We start from the raw sequence: 12,095 nt of genomic DNA, 5'->3' as shown, positions 1-12,095 counted from the left end.
CAAATATATGATTGGTCCCACTGAAGTCAAGAAGACTACTCATACTATTAACGTTAAGCACATGCTGAAGTGTTTTGCTGGGTCAGGGCCTACATGAGCATCCTACTAAAAATGAAGCAGAAGTAATGCAATGGTTTTTACTTATGAAAAATCAAAAATATTTTGGCTATAAATACCGTAAGAATAATTCCTTTATTAGAAGCATTTGTTTTGGCAATATTTTTGAAATATTCTTTAGCAGCTGTGACATATGGAAATGTCTGAATCACAGTATTTTAGGGAGCGAGTGTGAAATGAAAAGCATGATGCAGTGGAACTTTAAATTCATGCCGCAGACCAAAGCCACTACAATATGTGGCATGCCGGAGTTATCACACATTTAGTTTTTCCAGTTCCTTGATCTCACAGGGAATTCAGGAACACAAACACACCACTCAGATCAACTCTTCAAAATATGGCAATTTATTTTGCACCGGTACTCCAGAAATACCGCTGGGTAGAGGGGCTGCAGACATGGTTGTGAGCAGCAGCAGAATTCGTCTTGGGCAGGAACTGAGGAAAACCTCTACAGCAGTTAAGGTCTCACAAAAGTTGGGCACCCAAATATGGAAGCACTAATAATCATGTCAGTTCCGAAAACTGTAACCCAAAAGTCTTATTTATCCACAGTTCAAGCAAACTCTCCACCACTGCACTGGCAAAATTCCAGGGGGCACACGGATTAAGGATTCAGGCATCAGACCCCTGTCTTAGGATAGCTCAGTTTCCAATCTCAATTGGACTTTGATCTCTCTGCTGAAGCTGTGAATTAGGGAGCCAATTAGGGAGCCAACTGGTAACTTTTATGCACAGTTGTACTGAGAGCAGCTAATACTATATATCCAATCAAATAGCAATCTGGGGACTCATAATAACTTTAGATCACTACCAATATGGCCTCTACTTGAACCTCTAATGTAGAAGTAAAAGGGTCTATAACCTATTACCAACCCTGTCATCCCATCCAATTTCTTTTCTTTTCTTTTGAAATTCTCAGCTGTCTTTGGAATGTAGTATTTTAGTTTTTCCTTCTCCTCACTTAAAAAGCCCCTTTTAAAAAAAAAGTCCCTGAATAAATGCACAGATTTGTCATTTTAAAAAAAGAAGAAAAACCGCTTGTCATATTTGCTACAGATTTGAACCCACAGATTTGATTTGATGTGATATGAATGGAATTAAGCTTCTTTTATGAAGAACCTAGTGGGGAATTATTAGTTGGTAGTTAGAGCACAGGATTAGAAGTAAGGTGATGTGGGTTCTATTGCCAGTTCATCTGTGGATTTTGCTGTGTTAACTTAGGAAAGTCTCTTCACCTATTGTGTTTCAGCTTCTCCATCTTGTGAGGGGAGAATATCCACCTCACACAGGTGGGCATTAACAACAGTAATACTCTACTCAGCCATTCCAATCAATTTGTGGTTAAGATTCCTGTATTTGTCTTACTAGAGACTGATATGCATGGCCATTTGCTAGGATTCTTCAGTTAAGGTATAATAATTTAAAGCCTTTTCACCTTGTGACGTGTCAGTGCTATAGTTTACAAGTATTATTGTATACTAAAAACTTGATCCTATCTTTGAGTCATGACTTGGGAAGAACTTCCGTAGATCTCAATGGGTATTTTTCCTGGATAAATTAAGAATTGGATCCACTATATATGGTGTGTTTGTATATATATTACACAGACTAAGTGTGAGAAAGGAAGGCCTAACATAGCATAAACGAACAAGCTTTCTATCAATTACAAATATGCTTATACGGATATATACAAAAAAAGAAAAGAAGATGTGCTTCCTCTCCTAGTACAGACATTGTGTGCAAAGGCTGCAGAAGAAACAAATTAAGATGACCGACTTGAAAAAAATACTGTAAAGGAGGTCTGTGTAAAATCAGGGGACCCATTGCTATTACGATTTTATAAACTATTGCTCTTTAATTAAGCATCAACATTTACAATCATATGTCGCAGGTGTGAATGACCTTTATGAATGGTTTAAAGCACACATTTTGTAACGTATTAGGTTTATTCTGAAGACAGCTGGAAAGATTTCCAGGTTGAGCCAATCTGGAACCACACAGCAATAATGTGCATGTGCATTTTGTGATCGTTTGCTTGCAAAATTATTTCTTGTAACCATGAAAAAATGCTTGTTTGGAAAGAAGTACCTTTTACATAAAAAAATAGAACATGCATTCCACCCTTCTGTCTTGGTAATAGCTGCCGCATATGCTCATGATCAAAAGTGAAGCCTGCATGCCAACTTTTTTTCCACCCATTAAAATCACTCCTTCCCTCCCCCCCATCTCACCTTCGCAGAGGGGAGCAGTAAGTTCGGATAAACACTTTGTTGGTATTTTAGTAACATGAAGAATGGCTTTGCCTTTTGAACTCGACACCATACTACTTTCAATAAAAGTTAGACATTCAGTTAATGTAAATATTAAAAAAAAAAAAATTCAAGAGAGTGCCATGCCTGCTGGCCTTAAAAATTCTTTGTCTCCTTCTTTAAAAAATTAAAATAAAAAAAAATGTAAAAAAAAAAACCCTCAAAAGAGGGAAATTTAGGTCTGTAATTTAGGTTTGTATGATATGTTTTCACTTTTGTCAATGCTGAATTCAATCAATTTTTTTGTACTCCAGGCACAGGACATGATTCTGTCCTCGCACATTTTACAGCCCTAAATCTCCAATGACAGAGTTGCTCTTGATTTACACTGGTGTAAAATCAGATCATAATCAAGCCCACAGTCAAAGTCTTGATCCAAAGGCCAGAAGAGTCAATGTTAAGATTCTTATTAATGTCACGGGCTTTGGATCAGGCCCCTAATTAATATCTCTCTCATAAAATACAAACATAACTATGTTCACCTCAGAGACAGAAAATCCAGACTGTAGTTACGTTGGACTTCCACATGCACAGAAATGCTGTTCTAGAAGCAGTAGCAGCGATTTCTTAAATTCATACTTTACTTTCCAGTTCTTTCCATCATTCCTAGAGAACAATTTACTACTGAAAATTTCATTGTCCTCCTAATGTACGCAGGGCCAGGTAAAGCAATCTCCCACACAGTGCCCTTCCATACCTTGCTCCCGCTTGCTGTAGCAATGGCGAGGGTCACACATAAAAGTAGTATCTGTTAGGCTGGAAAAGACCCCCTACTCACATTCTTCTTGCCAAGAGCTGGGGCCTCTGAAGTCTCAGACCACTACTTTCCACTGTCAGTAAGTTGGGGGTACACAACAGAGGATGGAGGACGAAGCCTCCCTCCCCCAGAGTACAGAATTCTGAAGGGGGTGGACCCACCTACCACCATCCTAGCAGATCCATGGGGAAATGCACACACAGAGTCCTCTGCTGGGGTGGTGGAGGCCCCCTCAAAGCCGCAAGTTTCTGAGTTAACAACCCATTAAAATGAATGGTGCAGTTCACATGTCTGAACTATTTTTCCAGGGTTTCTACTGATGCCACCTGCATTGATTACATTTGGATCAGGGTTCCAAGCTTTAGGTCTGCAACCATGAGGACTGGAAACACATACACACACTTTAACGAACACTTATATTCGGAGGCAAACGTCATTGCATGAGTCACAGGACCCTAGGCCTGATCCAAAGTCCACTAACGTCAAAGAAAAGACTTCCGTTGCCTTCAGTGGGCCTTGCCTCAGGCCTGTTTTGCTCATACCTTAATCTTACACTGAATGTAAGTACAGATGACCTTTATCAACTATATGATCTCCAGTATGTTTTCCACATCTTCTGATAATTGCACAAAAGTCTGTGTTTCTTACAAAAGGGGCACAGTCCATTTACTATTTCTTTTCCTTGACAGCTTTATGTTAATAGTTCACTTTGACATCAGATCAGCAAAGTCCTATGATTAGAGCTGGACAGATACTGCAACATGAGTTTTGTGTACAATTGGTCCAATGCCATCAGGGAATACTTCTGACAGTATGCTTCCCTCCCAACCACCCACCCATTTGCCCTGTGCACACTTTTATTTATTTCTGCAGGAAATTTGTTTCTTTTTATTTTTTAAGTATAAATCTAACAAAACAGAAAAAATAGATGCCTCTCTGAAAAATTCCCAAACCCCAACATATATTAACAAACCAACTAACCCAGCACCCTCTCCCACAGGTCTCCCAATAAAACACAAAGCCCTCAAGCAACCCCCTCTTAACCAACCAAAACTCTGACTCTTCACACAAACTTTCAGCCCCCATCAAGCCCTCCCTCCTAAAGGCCTGGGTGAAAAGATAAGCTCTGAGGTGTCCCACAAGACCACCAAAACAGTACCATTTCAGATAAAAAAGCAGGGAGTCCAAAGCTGGTGGCCCCAATGCTTTACTGCCAGACCTTTCTATTTTAAACCCCCGGGGAATCCAGCTCTAGCACCTGTTGGAGACATTGGGCACCACTCTAGGTAACTCAGGAGGGTGGAAGACCACGAGTGTCGATGAAGCCCTTCTGCTCTAGGCCCAGACAAACCGAAGTTCCTCCATTCCTTGAACTTTCTGTAACCCTGCAAAACTATGAGGAAGCTAACACACAAACAGACATGTTTGCACACGGCTCACTGGCCAAAACCAGCTTCAGCCGGGTAAACGTATAGATAAGGAAGAAATGTTTAGCAAGAACTAGTAATGGGTATAACCAAATAAGGCAAGGCTTCAACAATGCTAATGAGGAAAAATGTAACTGGCTGCTTTAGATGATTGGCTGCGCTATTGTACGGGGCAACAGGTAATTGGTTGTATATGCTTATGTAGTTAAGTGAAAAGAGGTATAAACTGTATGATGTAACCTGCATTTGGGGTGCAGGATTTGAGACAGTTCAGCCTCCCTGTGCCATATCTGAAGCTTCAAATAAAACTCTCTGCTTCTCCATCCCGTTGTGGTCATTGGCACGACGCACACCGGGCAATGAACCCCGCTGTTGCTTGCCTCGGGCACTCTGTGCCAGCAACACACCTTTGCTGATGGCTGTTATGGCAACAAGGCGGAGGAGTTTATTGGGAATATTTATGTGAGTACGTATTGGCATGAGTGTTCATGCCAGAGGCATCTGTGTGTCCACCCAGAAATCACTTTTGGGGCCTGGGAGCGAACCAGGCAAGGAGCAGATGCAATGCCCTGTGACTTATATAAGCCATCCTACAGCACAAATCATGAATTATGAAGGAAAAGCTGAAGCAAACCGTTTGCCAGTAATTCATAGGTGGAAACAGGTTCACATAAAACAGCTCTTTTATAGGAGAATTGGTGGAAAATTCACAAAAAGAAAACAGGGCTAGATGTATTGGTCTATCTAGATCTGTATATACACGTATACAGACATACATAGAGAGAGACAAATAAATAATGATTCACTACAAATAGTTTGAAGCCCGCTCTAGGTACAATCAGAGGTGAAAGTAAGCCGGTGCACCATGCCAGACCGGACTGGCTTCCCCAGGCTGGCGATTTGAAGGGCTTGGGGCTCCCTGCAGCGGCCGGAGCACTGGGCCCTTTACATTGCCTCCCGAGCCCCACTGCTGGAGCCCTGGGGTAGTGGTGGCAGGACTCTGGCGGTGATGTAAAGGGCCCAGAGCTACGCTGCGGTAGCGGCGGCTGGAGCCCCGGGACCTTTAAATCGCCCCTGAGCCCCAGGGCTCCCAGCCCCCTCTGCAGCTGGAAGCTCCTGGGGTGATTTAAAGGCCCCAGGGCTCCCAGCCGCAGCCTGAGCTTGGGCCCTTTAAATCTTGATAAGGGCCTGGGGATTTAAAGGCCCCGCCCACCTCTTCTGGTTGAGGCCACGCGCCCTGCTCAGGACTCCGGAGTACCAGTAAGTCCTTTAAGTTACTTTCACCCTGGTTACAATGGTTATTTTGTGATACCCTGGTCATGACTCCTTCTAATTAACAGGGAAAACATAACAATCTCTGAGATGTTAGAAAACAAACGTACTCCACACACCATCCTTTTTCTAGATATTCTCCGATCTCATTATTTTCTAATCTCCAGAATGCTGCAAAAATATGACTAGAAGAGGCTTTTTGTAAGATGTGAATTCCCAAGTCATTTTAATAACTTGATTTCGCTACTATGAGTGGCAATGTTTCCTCAGCCATCGGTGTCACGAGAACTCCATAGTCCGTAGAATACTCGGGACACATGAAGACCATGACTTTTTTATTTAGTTTATTTTACACCATTATCAAGATGATGAGGCCTGAGAATGCCATTTGGTATATGAGGTTTGCACTTGACTTGTTAATGTCAGTCTGCAGGGAAATAGATAGCACGTCTGTCTCATGAATATGGGTGTTGTCTTTTTCCTGAAAATGTGTCATATACTTATAGTTGAGAGGAAAGGAACTGTAGCCTTTCCCTTTAATATGGGAATCACAGGGAATACTGAAAGATAAACAGCCCACATGTTAACATTTAGTGAACAGATTCTGAGAACATGTGAGACTTACATAATGCACAAATGCTAAAGAACTGTTCATAAAAGTAGTTGAATTGATACAACTTTTTGGTAAAAATGTGGCCTGAATTTTATGAGATTTCCTTCTGGATTATGAAAAAATGCCAGCAGATGGCTCTTGGGAATTTGCAAGGTACTGTACTTGTTTTATAAATGAAATCAGGATTCACTGCTCTATATGATTGTAGCAAAAAAGCCCCATTTTTTAAATTGACAATTTGTAGTGACTATACCAGTGAAAAGATGAACCATCCCTGTCCTAGTTATTTTTTTATTTTAGCCTATTAAAAGCCAATCTTTAATCATAGGCGTGGGAGAAAAAGCCTACTTGGAAATATGCCGTTTCTTGTAGATTACTCATTATGATTCCTTTAATGTGTATAGATATGCCTTCTGTTTAAGTAGGTTTTCAGTGTTGTGTGGGGAGGTTTTGAGATGATGGGTGAAGAATAAAAAACATTTAGCCATACATAAGATTAATACAGCATTCTGATTTACTTTCTGTAAGTGTATTTGATGCAAATGCCTATGTGTGTCTGAGGAACGGCTAAAAGTCACTGACTGTAACTAGATTAAATCAAAGAACCAGGGGCCCTGAAGGGAAGCTGGAGCATGTTACAGACTTCTATTTCTGCTAGCATCTTCCTCCAAGAGCTACACATAAGTGAGCTGTATCCCAGCTCTCATGAAATCTGATCACTGTTTTCTGCACAAGAAAGCAGTTAAGCTAGGGTGATCATCAGAATAAGTTTCAAACATTAAAAATCAACATGGCGAGGAGTTGGATCAAATCGGTTGCCGTAGCTGTGTTACTGACATTGGAAACCTGGTTAAAGAAAATCAGCCTACAGTAGACGTTATGTTTGTATCTTCAGTATGATATGAATCTGATTTGTCCACATTTCAGGAAAGATGTGGACAAACTGGAGAAAGTCCAGAGAAGAGCAACAAAAATGATTAAAGGGCTAGAAAACACAACCTACGAGGAAGGATTGAAAAAACTGGGTTTGTTTAGCCTGGAGAAGAGAAGACTGAGAGGGGACATAATAACTGTTTTCAAGTACATAAAAGGTTGTTACAAAGAAGAGAGAGAAAAATTGTTCTCATTAACCTTTGAGAATAGGATAAGAAGCAATTGCAATTAAATTGCAGCAAGGGCAGTTTAGGTTGGACATTAGGAAAAACTTCTTAACTGTCAGGGTGGCTAAGCACTGGAAGAAATTGCCTAGGGAGGTTGTGGAATCTCCATCATTGGAGATTTTTAAGAGCAGGTTAGAAAAACACCAGTCAGGGTTCATCTAGATAATACTCAGTCCTGAGCTGAGTGCAGGAGATTGGACTAGAAGACCTCTCAAGGTCCCTTCCAGTCCTATGATTCTATGAATCTGTATGCATTTTTCCACCAGAGTTATATATACGGAATTATTGTGTTATATTACAGTGGCATCAGAACGCTGCTCAGGCTAAAGGTTTGCAAACATTTCTCATTATAAACTGATAATTTGTGGGATTAATCATGACTATGTGTCAAACATTTCCTCAGGTCTGAAACACAAATGCTCTCTGTGTGTCAGCTTTCCCTGCCCCCCACCCCCAGGTTGACAATAATTTATGTATTATTTGAATTACCATAGCACCTAGGAGGCCCAGCAATGGACCAGGACCCCACCGTACTCAACACTGCACAAAAGGAGAGGTTCAAGGATTGCCAGGATTCTTATTGAATAAAGGTTTTTAAAAAATGGCATCAGTCTCACTGTGTGAGACTAGCCGTACATGAACTTTTAGACTTTAAAAAATATATTATAACTAAAGATTACTTGAATTTTCCAGGTCCATTTTGACTAATACGGATTAAATACCTCTCACAGTTAATATATTGCTGTTTTAAAATCCTGTTTTGGTTAGGCAGAATTAAAAACGTAAGCAATCTGAGAGAAGTTAATGTACACTACAGAGAATATTTCTGTCCTAAGTGAAATAGTGTCACATGAAATATTCTTAACTGGTTGTTTGAACACTATAATAAAATGTTACTAAGACACCATCCTACTTTTTAACTGTTAGGAGTTCACACATCTGTATTCCCCTGTCCTCCAAGGCCCCAGGATATGTTAGACATGAACAAATTGGATGCCTGGATCTGGAGCTTCACATTAAAATTAGTGGAGAATAAAATTCTATGGCTAGATTGGAGCTTTTAGCAGCAGACAACAATATGGGTGGGTGGTGGAGCTGCTCAGCAGCAGGAGACCCAAGAGCATTCTGGTCTACTTGACATTAGCTCTGCCATTCTTTCAAGGGTGCAGCATTAGCTTCTCTCATAGAGTCTCAGCTTGTCTGGCTATTGTGGAAGGGGGTGGAGTCATGGCCTCATACTCTCCACTCCTTATTCAGGAACCCTCATTCTGGTGCTAGACTCATACAGGCCTTAAAGTATTCAGCAGGTTGTCCATTCAGCCGGAAGGAGCAGACATATGTTCTTTTTTTATAATGAAAATTTTAATTCTTGAGTAACCAAAGGGGACACCAGAGACATCCTGATAAAATGCATCATCAGGCACTAGCTCAGTCTGACTCCAGTAAAGTTCAGATGCTCAGAAGAAAATATATTTTTATCCTGCCCAATTTACATAATATTTGCAAGACCTCGGGTATGCATGCATGTAAATTATTATCTTGCCTACACTTTTCTATGTGCAAGATGGGTGCAGTTCAAAAGTTTGTATATACTTTAATGTGGTAGCTGTGATAGTCTGTATCAGCAAAAACAACGAGGAGTCCTTGTGGCACCTTAGAGACTAACAAATTTATTTGGGCATAAGCTTTCGTGGGCTAGAACCCACTTCATCGGATCCATGAAGTGAAAATACAGGATCCCTCAGACAGAGACAAACACCTACAGAATCTCTATCAAGCATTGTTAAACCTGCAATACCCACCTGGTGAACTGAAGAAATGGACTGACAGAGCCAGAAGAGTACCAAGAAGTCACCTGCTATAAGACAGGCCCAACAAAGAAAGAAACAGAACGCCACTAGCCGTCACCTACAGCCCCCAACTAACACCTTGTCATAAATATAAAGGGAAGGGTAAACCCCTTTGAAATCCCTCCTGGCCAGGGGAAAGCTCCTCTCACCTGTAAAGGGTTAAGAAGCTAAAGGTAACCTCGCTGGCACCTGACCAAAATGACCAATGAGGAGACAAGATACTTTCAAAAGCTGGGAGGAGGGAGAGGGACAGAGGGTCTGGGTCTGTCTGTGTGCTGCTCTTGCCAGGGACAGAACAGGAATGGAGTCTTAGAACTTTTAGTAAGTAATCTAGCTAGGTATGTGTTAGATTATGATTTCTTTAAATGGCTGAGAAAAGAATTGTGCTGAATAGAATAACTATTTCTGTCTGTGTACTTTTTTTGTAACTTAAGGTTTTGCCTAGAGGGGTTCTCTATGTTTTGAATCTAATTACCCTGTAAGATATCTACCATCCTGATTTTACAGGGGGGATTTCTTTATTTCTATTTATTGCTATTTTTTATTAAAAGTCTTCTTGTAAAAAACTGAATGCTTTTTCATTGTTCTCAGATCCAAGGGTTTGGGTCTGTGGTCACCTATGCAAATTGGTGAGGCTTTTTATCCAACATTTCCCAGGAGAGGGGGGGGTGCAAGTGTTGGGAGGATTGTTCATTGTTCTTAAGATCCAAGGGTCTGGGTCTGTAGTCACCTAGGCAAATTGGTGAGGCTTTTTACCAAACCTTGTCCAGGAAGTGGGGTGCAAGGTTTTGGGGAAGTATTTTGGGGGGAAAGACGCGTCCAAACAGCTCTTCCCCAGTAACCAGTATTAGTTTGGTGGTGGTAGCGGCCATTCCAAGGATAACGGGTGTAATATTTTGTACCTTGGGGAAGTTTTGACCTAAGCTGGTAAAGATAAGCTTAGGGGGTTTTTTCATGCAGGTCCCCACATCTGTACCCTAGAGTTCAGAGTGGGGGAGGAACCTTGACATGGTGGCACAGTGGTGGGATTAACCTGAAATCATTTGAGATCCAGTTGAGATTTTTTTGAACTAGAAATACAGATTTTAAAAAGGAAATTTTTTTTTCTTTGGAAAGAAAGTCCAGAAAGCAGCTTTGAAACTGAAAGCAGCTTGGTTTCTCTCTGCTTTGTGGCCAAGCAGAGACAAAAGGGGATTATCTTGTGAATTGCAGGTTTGCTTTGCCTGGAGGCAGGGTACTTAACTCCTGCAGGGAAATTCACAGTCTTCCAACCCAGGGTTTTTTTTTTCCTTTTCTTCCTAAAAGTAAATAGGGGGTGTGTGTTCTACCCATTTGCTTTTTCTTTGGGCTGGGTAAGCAGGTTTCCAAGCAGTTGGAGGTTTTTTGCTTTAATTTGGGCCCAGAGCAGAGACAAGGGAATTGTCTTTTTCTGTAGGCTGACAATCACTATCAGAGAATAGGTATTCTATTCCAGCACAGCAAAATTTTACAGCCAAGTTTTGTTTGTTTATTTCTAAACCTCGGGTGTAAAGTTAGTAAAAACAGAGAGGTTAGAATGGCAAAATCCGCGGCTCGACTACAGCTCGAATTAGCCAAATTTCAGGCTGAGGAAAGACAAAGGGAACATGAAAGACAGATAGAACTCATGCAGCTGAAGAAGGAACAAGAAATGGAGGCAAGGAAGCATGTGGAGGAGGAGAGGGAAAAAGAGAGGAAGCATGTGGAGGAGATGGAGAAGATAAAGGCCCAGCAGAATATACCAACAAACCCTAGCAATCCTTCTCCAGGTACCACTTCCCATCCCAGAAAGTTCCCCACCTACAAGGCAGGCGATGATACTGAGGCCTTCTTAGAAAACTTCGAAAGGGCCTGCCTTGGGTACAACATCTCTGCTGACCAATACATGGTAGAGCTGAGGCCGCAGCTCAGTGGACCCTTAGCTGAGGTGGCAGCTGAAATGCCTAAAGAACACATGAACAAGTATGAACTGTTTAAATCCAAGGCGAGAGTCAGAATGGGGATAACACCCGAGCAGTCTCGTCGGAGGTTCAGAGCCCTAAGGTGGAAACCAGACATGTCATTTACCCGACATGCCTACCACATTGTGAAACATTGGGATGCCTGGATATCAGGAGCAAGTGTTGAATCTCCAGTAAATTTGCCCTTCCTAATGCAAATGGAACAATTCTTAGAGGGTGTTCCTGAGGAAATAGAAAGATACATCCTAGATGGGAAACCCAAAACTGTAATTGAGGCAGGAGAGATTGGAGCCAGATGGGTGGAGGTGGCAGAGAAGAAGAAAACTGGTCGCAGTTGGAGCGGAGACCAGAAGGGACCACCCCAGACCACACCCTATTACCGGGGGCCGCCCAAAGCCCCACCTACCTCCCAAAGAGCCCTCCAGACCCCTTATCGTCCCACCACCCCGTTCTCCAGCAACCCTCCTCGCCCCAGTGACCCGTCAGCTGGACGATGTTTTAAATGTAACGAGCTGGGGCATGTAAAGGCCAACTGCCCCAAGAACCCCAACAGATTACAGTTCATTGCACCGGAATCACACCAGAGGTCCACAGGCCCAGATACCTCCCAG

This window comes from Caretta caretta, chromosome 1, assembly GCF_965140235.1.
Source record: "Caretta caretta isolate rCarCar2 chromosome 1, rCarCar1.hap1, whole genome shotgun sequence".
Classification (NCBI taxonomy): Eukaryota; Metazoa; Chordata; order Testudines; family Cheloniidae; genus Caretta; species Caretta caretta.
Note: the sequence above shows the minus strand (reverse complement) of the source record.